Raw genomic sequence first — 13,686 nt, 5'->3', positions numbered from 1 at the left:
TTAGGCAGGTCACTCTCCAGTTTTCCCTCCCAGGATTGTTAAACTTTAAGACCCCCAGGGAGCAAGAGATAGCCAGTAGTTACTCTTCCCATATCACCCATTAAGGCTGCATTGTGAGATCTACCATAAAAGGACTGGCACTGGTGAGGGATAATAACCTTCACTATCAGGCTTAGAGCCTAACAGAGCTGAATCTACAATCATTAGGAATCTGAAATTTAAGTGTTCTAGAATTCAAGGAGAACTCACATGACTGTTAAGCAGATGTCATAGAATGGAACCAGTGGATATTTGGTAATGGAAACCAATCAGAGTGAGACAGAATGGGCCATATGTCATGTCTTTTTTTTTTTTTTTTTTCCCTTTTTAGGGCCACACCTGGCATATGGAAATTCCCAGGCTAGGAGTCAAATCGGAACTGGCTGCCTGCCTACACCACAGCCACAGCTACAGCCACAGCAACGCCAAATCAGCTCATGGCAATGCCAGATCTTTAACCCACTGAGCCAGTTCAGGGATTGAACCCCGCAACCTCATGGTTCCTAGTCGGATTCGTTTCTGCTGAGCCATGACGGGAACTCCTGTCATGTCTTGGTTTTTTTAGGCTTGTAGATACTTAGAGTACTCTACCCTTCCTTTACTAACATAGAATACATCAAGTGACTTCTATGATCATACTATAGAAATTTTAGGTCTTAGAGAGCTATATGGTGGACTCCACAGTGCATACACTAAAAACAGATTACCCTAACAAATATATTACAAATATATCACATCACCCTGAGTACCGCTCATCTGAGGAAACCATCTTGTAGCAATTGTAAGCTTTTGGTGCATTTCAAGAGTTGAGTATTCTCTGCTCAAGGGAGGAGAAAAAGTAGCTATCAGAGATAATATTTTAATCCTAACTTGATTGTGTTTTCATATCAGGGACTATAGCAGCATTTTAGAACCAAATGCTAAAGGTGCAGTTGTGACAGAACCATATCAAGTTTTAGATGAGGAAATTTTCTTTTGGCTTAGAAAGGAACTTGTCCAGAATGTTTTTATGCATTAAAAAATTGGCTTTCATACGACAGGAAAATATTGAAGAAAGAATTATCTTGTACTTGATGTAATGATTTTTAAATTAAGACTGTTATTCATTCCAGTAAATCATATATACCTTTTTCGGAGTTGTCACGTTCTTTGGTATACATTCTCTTATTTCTCTCTCAAAAGCACTGATACCATGTTTTCTAAGTTAATTCAAAATAATGTTTAAAAATAAGGTGTCATTTAAAAGTAATTGGTTATTCTCCTGGAATTCCTGCTGTGGTGCAGTGGAATTGGTGGTGTCTTCTGCAGAGCTGGGACATAGGTTTGATCCCCAGCCTGGTGCCCTGGGTTAAGGATTCGGCATTGTTGCAGCTGTGGCCTGGATCTGATCCTTGGCCTGGGAACTCCATATGCCACCCTGTGACCAAAAAAAAAGAGAAAAAAATTGGTAATTGTCTACGGAAGGGATGAGGAAATTCTTCACCAAGTATTGGAAATGGTCTTGAGCTAAATTTGATCTGAAAACTTTATTTTTATTATTAACATAATATCCCTCTAAGAATTTATCCTCCTGGATATCTGCAACCTCACCTCCGCCTTTTTCGTGCTCTCCTATTTTGAAATAAATCTTGTCTAAATAGCAGTTAATGAAGAACTTAAAAAACTGTGGTTAGTCAAAATTGACCATTCAGAAGCACAAAGCTGATAATCTCTTGGTCCATGAGCTATGGGTATAATGAGCCTTCTTTTATTAATGCTTTGGAACTTACTCCCTCTCCTTTGATACCTTGGAATCTTTTTTTCTTTTTCATCTAATTATCTTCCTCTCTCTTCTTTCTGTTTTTCTCTAAGTGAATGTAATATGAAATCTAAGTATGTAGCTAAAATTTTTCTTCTGGTCTTTTTTTTAAACTACATTTTAAACATCTGAAAAAAAATCGGGGAGAAATAGTTTGACTTTTTCCTTTTTACCGTCTTAGTTTTCCCTCCCTCAGATCTCCAGTATGAATCAAAGCCCCTTATTTTTGGAATTCCTGTGTGACTCGGTTAAGTATCCGGCATCATCACTGCAGTGGCTCAGGTTGCTGCTGTGGCCCAGGAATTTCTATATCCTGTGGATGTGCCCCCTCCCAAAAAAAGCCCCTTATTTATTTATTTGACTTTTTTTTTTTTCTTAAGGGCTGTGCCTGTGGCAGGCTAGGGGTCAAATCAGAGCTGTAGCCGCCAGCCTAGACCATAGCCACAGCGATGCAAGGTCCCAGCTGTCTCTGCGACCTATACCACAGCTCACAGCGATGCCGGATCCTTAACTCACTCAATGAGGCCAGGGGTCGAATCCACGTCCTCATGGATACTAGTCAGGTTCCTTATCCGATGAGCCATGACGGGAACTCCCCTTACTATTTTTAAAGAGGTAGTAGTAGTAGGTAATCTTTAAGTACCATCAGTTCCCTATTCTACTGGAAAACCAGGACTAGGAATATATTTTTTGGAAAGGTGAAAACAGGAGTTGCCACTGTGGTGCAGTGGATTAAGAATCCGACTGCAGCAGTTTGGCTTGCTGTGGAGTTGCAGGTTCAATCTCTGACCCATTTCAATGTGTTAAAGCATCCAGTGTTGCTGCAGCTGTGATGGAGGTTGAAGCTGTGGCTTGGATTCAGTCCCTGGCCCAGAAATTTCCATATGCAATGGGTGTGGCCATAAATTTGTTTTTAAAAGGGTGAAAACAAATTTAAGTGTATTTATGTCAGAAGATATTAGTTATAAATAATAGAAAACAGAATATCTGGACTATTTAATCTTAATTATACTGGTTTGTTTTTTAAAGACTATAATGATTTTTATTAGTTACTGTAACCCAACATCTATTTAACTTTTTAAATGTTTAGAGTCTTTAAGATTGTCAAATTCTGATTGACATGTTTTAGAGCATATATCCCCTTTAAAAAGTAGCCACAATGAAAGTGCCAGTTCTGCTTTGAGACTTACTTCCTATGTTAAAAGGGGAATTTTTGGTTGTAGTTACTTGCTATTTGAGAAGCAAGAAAAAGTCAAGAATTAGGAACTGAATTAAAGGGCACATTGCTTTTGATAGAATCTATTAGGTTGTTGTGGTATGCTTTAAAAATATTTGGGAATATGAAAATTTAGTTATTTTATGGTTATATTTGATTTTGGAGATTTCTGGTTGCTCTCTTTTCAAAATTTGAATTACATAAGAACTATGTAGGCTTTTCCAAATGAATAAAGCATTTTTTAAAAGGCCACATATTATTCACATCTTGTGAAACTTAAGGAAGAATCTGAAATATATGTGGGAGTTCCCGTTGTGGCTCAGTGGTTAACAAATTCGACTAGGAACCATGAGGTTGCGGGTTCGATCCCTGGCCTCGCTGGGTGGGTTAAGGATCTGGCGTTGCCGTGAGCTGTGGTGTAGGTCACAGACCCGACTCAGATCTGGCATGGCTGTGGCTGTGGTGTAGGCCAGCGGCTATAGCTCTGATTAGACCCCTCACCTGGGAACTGCCATATGCCGCGGGTAAAGCCCTAGAATAGGCAAAAAGACCAAAAAAAAAAAAAGAAGAAAAGAAAAGAAGTATATGTGAAGTGGAGTAAGGAGGTTTGGGATTAAGAAAGCCCTGTTGGAACCAAAAAGAAAACAAAAAGACAACTTACAGAATGGGAGAAAATAGTTTCAAATGATGCAACCAACAAGGGCTTAACCTCTAGAATATATAAGCAACTTATACAGCTCAACAGCAAAAAAGCCAGTCAATCAATGGAAAAATGGGCAAAAGACCTGAATAGACATTTTTCCAAGGAAGATATACAGATGGCCAGCAAACACCTGAAAAAATGCTCAACATCGCTGATTATAAGAGAAATGCAAATCAAAACTACCATGAGATACCACCTCACACCAGTCAGAATGGCCATCATTAATAAATCCACAAATAACAAGTGCTGGAGGGGGTGTGGAGAAAAGGGAACCCTCCTACACTGTTGGTGGGAATGTAAACTGGTACAGCCACTATGGAGAACAGTTTGGAGATACCTTAGAAATCTATACACAGAACTACCATATGACCCTGCAATCCCACTCTTGGGCAGATATCTGGACAAAACTCTCCTTAAAAGAGACACATGCACCCGCATGTTCACTGCAGCACTATTCACAATAGCCAGGACATGGAAACAACCCAAATGTCCATCAACAGATGATTGGGTTCGGAAGAGGTGGTATATATACACAATGGAATACTACTCAGCCATAAAAAAAGAATGACATAATGCCATTTGCAGCCACATGGATGGAACTAGAGACTCTCATACTGAGTGAAATGAGTCAGAAAGACAAAGACAAAATACCATATGATATCACTTATAACTGGAATCTAATAGCCAGCACAAATGAACATCTCCTCAGAAAAGAAAATCATGGACTTGGAAAATAGACTTGTGGCTGCCTGACGGGAGAGGGAGGGAATGGGAGGAATCAGGAGCTTGGGCTTATCAGACACAACTTGGAATAGATTTACAAGGAGATCCTGCTGAGTAGCATTGAGAACTTTGTCTAGATACTCATATTGCAACAGAACAAAGGGTAGGGGAAAAAATGTATGTATCCATGTAACTTGATAACTTGATTCCCATGCTGTACAGCGGGGGGGGGCGGGGGGGGGTGGAGAAAGCCCTGTTGGAGTTCCTGTTGTGGCTCGGTGGTTAACGAATCTGACTAGGAACCATGAGGTTGCGGGTTCGGTCCCTGCCCTTGCTCATTGGGTTAAGGATCTGGCGTTGCTGTGAGCTGTGGTGTAGGTTGCAGACATGGCTTGGATCCCACATTGCTGTGGCTGTGGTGTAGGCCGGCAGCTACGGCTCCGATTCGACACCTTACCTGGGAACCTCCATATGCTGCAGAAGCGGCCCAAGAAATGGCAAGAAGACAAAAAAAGAAAGCCCTGTTGTACTTTTCTTCTACACTAGGTATCTGCAGTCAACCTTACCATTCATAGTATGGCAGTAATGTTTTCTTTGTTAGAAAATACTTTTTATATTTTTTCTTTTTCTTCTCTCCCCTTCTCTTTTTTTTTGGCTGCACCCATGGCATACAAAAGTTCCCAGGCCAAGGATCCAACCTGGGCCCAGCAGTGACCTGAGTCACAGCAGTGACAGCGCCAGATTCTTAACCTTGCTAGACCACTGGGAAATCCTGATTTCTGTGTGTGTATTGATTATGATTACTTCCATTCTTGTAAGCTAAATATATCTTAATTCTTTTTTTTTAAAGTACATCTTAATTCTAAGGCAAGTAAATATAGACATTTTAATATGTTAAAAATGTTAGGAGTTCCCGTCGTGGCGCAGTGGTTAACGAATCCGACTAGGAACCATGAGGTTGCGGGTTCGGTCCCTGCCCTTGCTCAGTGGGTTGGGGATCCGGCGTTGCCATGAGCTGTGATGTAGGTTGCAGACGCGGCTCGGATCCCGCGTTGCTGTGGCTCTGGCGTAGGCTGGTGGCTACAGCTCCGATTGGACCCCTAGCCTGGGAACCTCCATATGCCGCGGGAGTGGCCCAAGAAATAGCAAAAAGACAAAAAAAAAAAAGTTAAACTACTGTTGTCTTCTTAGCTTCCAGCCTCTAGGTATGGTTTTGGCACAGAAGAACCGTCAATGAAATAATAGTTTTTTTGGGGAAAAGGTTATGTGTATGACCTTCTCATCTTTTCCATATGGATCATGCTTTTATATCACTGCAGTTAGAGTGTATGTATAGCTTTGTATCTTTTCCTTAAAATTATCATAAATATTTTCCTTATTGTATAATCTTTATTGTTTTTTAAATGTGTGCCTACACCCATCATCCAGAAGCTGTGCTATCTATTAACAATTCTTGTTTTCTCTGGGGAGCTGTGCCTTTAGCTCTAATAAGAATTATTTAATGGCTACTTTGATTTTTTTAGTTTAGCTACTCAGAAACTCAGAACAAACTTTGAATGAAATACAGAACTGGTTTGGGCCTTACTTGGGTGGCATATTTAAATTTTTTTCCCTTGATCTGCATTTTACACATAGATAGTGAATTGTTATGTGTTTTGTAAACAACCTCAAATCCTTTGTAGAATAGAGGAATGCATCAGGGTAAAAATAAATATAGATGAATTAAAAAAAAAAACTTAAAAAAACTGCTAGGAGTTCCTGTTGTGACTCAGCAGAAAGGAACCCGATTAGTATCCATGAAGATGCAGGTTCAATCCCTGGATCAGCTCAGTAGGTAAGGATCCAGCATGCTGTGAGCTATGGTATAGGCTAGCAGACGTTTCTCAGATCTGGTGTTGCTGTGGCTGTGGTGTAGGCTGGCAGCTGTAGCTCTGATTCGACCCCTAGTGTGGAAACTTCCATATGCCACAAGTATGGCCCTCAAAAGCAAAACAAACAAACAAACAAGCAAAACACTTCTGTTAGTTGGTTGGACTTTTTTCCAGTGTAGCAAATCATATTACAGTGAATATTTTTTCATACTATGGATTTCCCTCTTTTTGGTACTATTCTTTCAGTATATTTACAGAAGTAGCTCAAGGAATATGAATACTTTAATGGTTTTTGTTATTTGTGTTTGGCCATTTTTAATGTGAATAGAATTGGAGAAGTAAGGAGAGTTAGTAGCAAATTCCATTTTAGTTATCCTAACTTAAGAATTTGAATCATCCTTTACAATGTATTAGCACCAGAGTTGATAGAGAACCATTATTATTTGATTCTCTCTCAGGAAAATTCCGTTGCCCTCAAGTTACTTGAGTTTATAAGAGAAGATCTCATCCTTGAATTGTGGAGAAGATGGCAAGATATAGAGGGTAGTGATTTTAAGCTACTTAAATAATCTCTGAATCTGCCTTTTCTTCCTTTGAATGAAAATCCATTTTCAAAATTAATTACAATAATTAATCTATTTATGACCTTGTCTGCTGCATGTAGAAGTTCCTGGGCCAGGGACTGAACCTGAGCCACAGCAGTAACCCAAGTCACAGCAGTGACAATGCCAAGTCCCTAATTGCTGTGCCACTAGAGAACTGCAAAAATCCATTAAAAAAAAAAGGAAAAACATATATTTTTGGAAAAGATGTGCTTGTTATTCTTAATAAACTAGATTAAGAATACATAAGAGAAACAGAGTGGTAGCTTTCTATGATGCACAGGTGTATGTTATAAGAATTCCATCATGCACAGGAGCCTCAGGTTTAAGGCCTCAGTGTTAGGCCAAAAAAAAAAAAAAAAAGGCATGATAAGGTTTTACTTTAAAATTTAAAATGTCACTTGTCATAAAGAACAGTGTAATAGGAGTTCCCGTCGTGGCGCAGTGGTTAACGAATCCGACTAGGAACCATGAGGTTGCGGGTTCGGTCCCTGCCCTTGCTCAGTGGGTTGGGGATCCGGCGTTGCCGTGAGCTGTGGTGTAGGTTGCAGACGCGGCTTGGATCCTGCGTTGCCGTGGCTCTGGTGTAGGCCGGTGGCTACAGCTCCGATTGGACCCCTAGCGTGGGAACCTCCATGTGCCGTGGAAGCGGCCCAAGAAATAGCAAAAAGACAAAAAAAAAAAAAAAAGAACAGTGTAATAGAAATTGTCTTTAATAAATCATAATCTAAGTTCCCCTCATTTTCCTTCCATTAAGATGCTAGGTGTATGTCTGAAAAATATTTTTGATAACTGAAGATATTTGTAATGGAGCCTTGCATTCTGACTTTTGTACCCTTCCCTTCTCCCATATAGTATTCATTTGCTTTTTAAATTTAGTTTCAAGATTTTAGTCTAATAAAATACCATCAAGCCTTTACCTCGGAACACTTATAATTGGAAGGGAAACTCTTATTTATTGGTCATAAAAATTAGCATGCCCCTAGATGGAAAATATGGGACAGTAGTATAATCAGCAATCAGTGTTTTTAATTTTAAAGGAATAAAGGCTTAAAATATACTTCAGATTTGGGAATTATATACAAGCAAAGACTGTCTTGTAAATGTGATTGATAAATGGAGAATTTTCACAGCACAGAAGAAAATTAGCCTCTTTTAGTTTAACAGGTATAGTTTCATTCCATTAAGTTAATAGTTGAGAGGGACTAAATATATTCTGTCATTGTAAATTATTTAAAAAAATACTTTCAGGGCAATAAAAAGCTTTTATCAGCCTCTTTACTGTACCTTGAAGTTGGCAAAGAATTTTAATATTCTCAGAATTTCAATAATACTGTAATAGGCTACTTCTGTTTTATCTTGTCAGTAGGCAATCCCTTTCTATGTTATTTTTAGAATGATGAAAGTAGATAACTAATGATTTGTATTTTTTGGAAAGTATATTTCTTAATTAGAACTTTCACAATTATATGTCCTGATTTTAAAAATTCATTTGGTTGTAGTCTGGTTCTTTGCATTATTAAGAGTAACTGTAAATGGAGTTCTCTTCGTGGCTCAGCAGTTAACCACTGGCATCTATGAGGACGCGGGTTCGATCCCTGGCCTCGCTCAGGGGTTTAAGGATCTGGCGTTGCCGTGAGCTGTGGTGTAGGTTGCAGAGGTGGCTCGGATCCCGCGTTGCTGTGGCTCTGGTGAAGGCTGGCGGCTACAGCTCCGATTGGACCCCTATCCTGGGAACCTCTGGGAACCTCTATATGTCATGGGTGCAGCCATGGCATATAGATATTCCCATGATAGGGAACAACAACAAACAAAAAAGACACACAGAAAAAGAATATCTGTATATTTAATAAACTTTAAGGATTTTTTTAGAGCCTTTATATGAGAGGGAAGGCAGACAATTAAGCACATGATAATTTATGCAAACACTAACATTTTATTACTTCTGCTTCATTAAGTGATATCTATGTGGTCTTCAGATCTCTTTTTGTTTTATTATCTATATCTGGACTATTTCATTTCTGTAGTCTAGTGTTGTCTATTGAGAACCTCAAGGTTGTAGTTTGTAATTAATATCTAGAACTAAATTTTATGAGTGAGAGTTAAAGGGTTGTTGTTGATTTCGCTTAGAACTAGAATAAACATGAATGATTTGGTTATTCTTCAAACATAAAGAAATGAGTAAGGAAGATACCAAGTTGTTTTTCTGTATTTGGGAGATTAAATCAGAGAAAATGAATTTGTTGATTTTGGTTGATCATGAGGAAGTATTCCTTGACCATGAAGGTGATATATATATATGTGCTGAGGGAAAGCGTGGACTCTCCCTATATTGAGACTTTAGGTGGCATATACCATCTGTTTGAAAATCTTTGAAGTTTAGGGACATGGTGAAGGACTTAGTTGGCAGAATAGAGGTTTTTATTGTTGTTTTGATGTGGTTGTCTGTGATTTGTTTGCTCTTAAGTGAGCGTTTGATTCTTGCTTACCTGTTGAGACTTCTGATGCTAAATTGTTCAAGGAAAGCCTCTGAGAGACCAATGTCAATCTTCTGAGGCCAAGTAACAGCTGGATTATCTGCCTTCCTTGAATAGTAAGAACTGATGATTCCTTTTGAGAAGGCTAATAATGAGTTGTATATGGCATTCTAGCAGGTCTGTTTCTCTTTCTTCCCCCCATAGGCCTATCAGCAATCTGATGGGGCAGAAGACAACAGAGATGGAAGGTGTTCCAAACTTGGCAAAGGCCATCAATCTAAGGAGGTAAGCTCTGATTTTGAGCAGGTAGAGCAGGTGGCTCATCCTGCCTTAATCATACCCTCTTGCTCTTTGGAAAGATGAATGCAAAAGAGCATTTAAAACAAGGCTGAAGTATCTTCATTAGCTATTAGAGTGGGAACATTTCGAATTAGTCTTTTGATTCTTCTTTTATCTTGCCCCTCCACTCTTTTTCTTTTTTAATGCCTTGATTTGATTTTTTCCCCCTAGAATATTATAGTAGGTTAAAAAAAATGGCAGGTTAGTTATCTGTTGTTTTGGGATAGGAAGGATGAACAGAATCTTGTTTATTTCAAGTTAGTCTCAGGTTGTGGCTAGTTTGAGTAAAATTAAATGATTTTAGAATTTTCCCTGAGATTATTTTGAGGATTGTGTTCACATGGGAACCATAAAACAAGAAATGATCTTTCCTTATCTAAACATTTTGGTATCATACAACAGTATAGATGTAAGTTAACTTTATGATATTTGATGTTTTCGGGGATGTCTATCATCTTTGCCCAGATGGGCCGTTCTTTTCCCGCTTTCCCTTCCCTTCTACTTCCCTTTTCTTTTCCCCTGACGGATTAGTGGCATTCAGGACTTTGAAGATACAGCTCTTCCCAGCATTTAAAGGTACTTTTCAGTTAAAACACTGTATCATCTCATGTGACTTAGGTCTTAAGAAAACTGAATCCATTGACTACGTTGTTGTACTGATGTAAGTATAAGAGTGCTAAGTTCTGAATTTGTATTATATGATCTTGGTGGTTAACTCATATAGCTAAAAATATAGTACTAATATTTAGAATCACAGTGTAGATAAGAAAACATGAAATATGGGAAGTCATAGTTTCTGTCGAGGTACTTGCAGGAGGTATTAGGTTGGAGAAAATAATTGCCAAAGTAACATTCAGAAAATCATCCAGAATAACAAAGACCTAAACTATTAAGCATCATGAGGTAACACACCTTCGATAATTTAGGATGACTTTTAAGTGTTTTTAAATGCATGTTTATTATGCTAATGTATGAGTAAGGTAAAGCTTATTGCTGTAGCAGATAAGCCATGAAAACATGTACAGTGACTCAAATATTGTATGTTATTTCTTGTTCATGTGAAGTTTATATTAGATGTTTCTGATACATGAGTGGCTCCCTTGGAGACACATATCCCCTTTCCAGCTTTCCTCCGAGTTTCTTATACTCACCTACATTGAGGTGGAGGAAGAGGACAGAGAATGGAGGATTGCGTGTGGAAGTTTTGTGATTTTTGGGGCTGCATCCATAACATGTGGAAGTTCCCAGGCTAGGGGTTAAATTGGAGCTACAGCTGCCAGCCACAGCCATGGCCACAGGCCACTCGGGATCCAGGTCATGTCTGCCACCTACACCACAGCTCAAGGCAGTGCTGGATCCTTTACCAGGATCAAACCAGTATCCTTATGGATACTAGTCAGATTCATTTCCACTGAGCCACAGCAGGAACCCCCATGTGGAAGGCTCTTAATTGGGCCAGGCCTAGGAGTAGCACACATAACTTTTGCTTCTCCTTCACTCAATCAGAAACTCACTTACAGAGACTGGGATATGTAGTCTAGCTATGTGTCCCAGGAAGAAGAGAAACTGCTTTAGTATATCTGGCCAGTCTTTGCCCCAGCCTAACAGCCTACTAAGATTGTACATGGTTTTCCACAGTGTTGAGGCAAGGTACCTAAAACTTAGCAACCATCTGCTTATTCTTTCTACTGTGAATACTCTGAGGAAGAGAAGGTCAGAAAACTTCAATGAAAATATAGCATTCATGATTTGTATTCTCATCTGGTTTTAAAAATTACTATAGGGTTACTCTGGTTAATTGTTACTATTGCTTTAAATCTCTTCACCGAAAGAGTTCCCACTGTGGTACAGTGGGTTAAGAATCCAACTGCAGTGGCTTGGGTCACTGTGGGGGCACGACTTTGATTCCCAGCCCCATGAACTGGGTTAAAGGATCTGGCGATGCAGCTGCAGCTGCTGTGGCGAAAGTGGCAGCTGCGTCTTGGATTCAGTCCCTGGCCCAGGAACTTCCATATAGATGGAAGCTATAGATGTGGCTATTAAAAAAAAAAAAAAAACTTAACTGAATGTTCACTTGTTCAACAGACATTTACTGAGTGTTGAGATTTTGTTTTTGTTCCCTTGACTTCCTGACTTTTCCTTTAAAAAATAGGTTAGTATTAAATTGAGATGTAATTTTCTGATGCTTATATTAGGGATAGGCTTTTCTTCTCTTTTTTTTCTTTTTACGGCTGCACCTGCAGAATATGGAAGTTCCTGGGATAGGGGTTGCTGGATCCCCAACCCAGTGAGAAAGGCCAGGGATCAAACATGCATCCTCACAGACACTATGTTGGGTTCTTAACCTACTGAGCCACAATGTGAACTCCAGGGATAGGCTTTGAATGATAACTCTGCTCCTTTAAAAAATGTAATTTAGAGGAGTTCCCGTCGTGGCGCAGTGGTTAACGAATCCGACTAGGAACCATGAGGTTGCGGGTTCGGTCCCTGCCCTTGCTTGGTGGGTTAACAATCCGGCGTTGCTGTGAGCTGCAGTGTAGATTGCAGACGAGGCTCGGATCCCGCGTTGCTGTGGCTGTGGCGTAGGCAGGTGGCTACAGCTCCAATTAGACCCCCAGTCTGGGAACCTCCATATGCCGTGGGAGCGGCCCAAGAAATAGCAAAAAGACAAAAAAAAAAGAATGTAATTTAGATACCATAAAATCCACCATTTTAGGGTAGAAAATTCAGTGGTATTTAGTATTTTAATAAAGTTGTACAACCATCACCACTATCTAATTCCAGAACATTTTCATCATTCTAAAAAGAAATATCATACCTGTTAGCACTCATTCCTCATTCCTCCTGGCTTTCCCCTAGCTCTTGGCAACTGCAAATCTTTCTGTCTCTATGGATTTGCCTATTGTGGACATTTCATATAAATGAAATTTTATAATATATGTTCTTTTGTGACCGGCTTCTTTCATTTGGTGTAAGGTTCATCCATGTTTTAGCATGTGTCAGTACTTCATTCCTTTTAAAGTTGAATAATATTCCATTATGTGGATAATACTATATTTTCTCACCCCCCATCTTTAATTGCTAATTTCCTGATAGTCTCATAACTAGAAACAGTCAGAACTCTCCCTTGGCTGTCTGAAAGCCTACATAGTTTTCTAGAGTTGAGTATAATGAATAACCACTTTCAGAAGATATCCTTTGGATTTTTCTTTTCTTTTTTTTTGTCTTTTGTCCTGTTAGGAATGCACCTGAGGCATATGGAGGTTCCCAGGCTAGGGGTCTAATCAGAGCTGTTGCTGCAGGCCTATGCCAGAACCACAGCAAGGCCAGATCCGAGCCACGTCTGCGACCTACACCACAGCTCGCGGCAATGCCGGATCCTTAACCCACCCAGTGAGGCCAGGGATTTTACCTGCAACCTCATGGTTCCTAGTCACATTTATTTCTATTGCGCCATGATGGGAACTCCATCCTTTGGATTTTTCATTGGCATCCTGTCTTGTTTAGTTACTAGTTCATAAGTGGGGAAGTGGACAATTTAATATTTGAACTATCTTTGAATCATATTCTTTTGAATGTAGTTGTCTACTAGTAGTTGATATGTTAGTGTTCCTATTTTTTTGTTTTGAGTTTTTTTTTTCTTTTTTTTCCAGCTGTACCTGCAGTATGTGGAAGTTTCCGGGGCCAGGAATCGAACCCTTGCCACAGTTGCAGTCTGCCATAGCTGCAGCAACTCAGGATCCTTAGCCTGTTGTACCACACAGGAACTTCCTAGTGTTCTTGTTTTGATTTGTATCATACAACTGGGTGTAACTATACAAAAGAAAAAACTTGTTTACTTTTAATGGGATAGATCATTTAAGGGCCTCAAGTAAATAGACTCTTTAAGTCCTTGTACTGGAATGGAGAGGAAGATGG

At 39.4% G+C, this 13,686-nt stretch overlaps 1 protein-coding gene across 10 annotated transcripts in view; it reads left to right on the top strand.

Moving 5' to 3' along the window:
* Nucleotides 1-13,686, top strand: part of SPAG9 (sperm associated antigen 9) — a 144,640-nt gene that overhangs the window by 28,795 nt on the left and 102,159 nt on the right. The window contains exon 1 of one of the 10 annotated variants that reach the window (XM_047759110.1): nucleotides 9,650-9,714. The exons of the other annotated variants lie outside the window; for them this stretch is intronic. The gene's annotated coding sequence lies outside the window, so the exon portion shown is untranslated. Of the gene's footprint in view, nucleotides 1-9,649; nucleotides 9,715-13,686 lie in introns of those variants that run through there. 10 annotated transcript variants of the gene reach the window in all.

Source organism: Phacochoerus africanus, chromosome 14 (assembly GCF_016906955.1).
Source record: "Phacochoerus africanus isolate WHEZ1 chromosome 14, ROS_Pafr_v1, whole genome shotgun sequence".
In the NCBI taxonomy this organism is placed as follows: domain Eukaryota; kingdom Metazoa; phylum Chordata; class Mammalia; order Artiodactyla; family Suidae; genus Phacochoerus; species Phacochoerus africanus.
The sequence above is the reverse complement of the archived record's forward strand: the minus strand, read 5'-3'. Positions and strand labels throughout refer to the sequence as shown.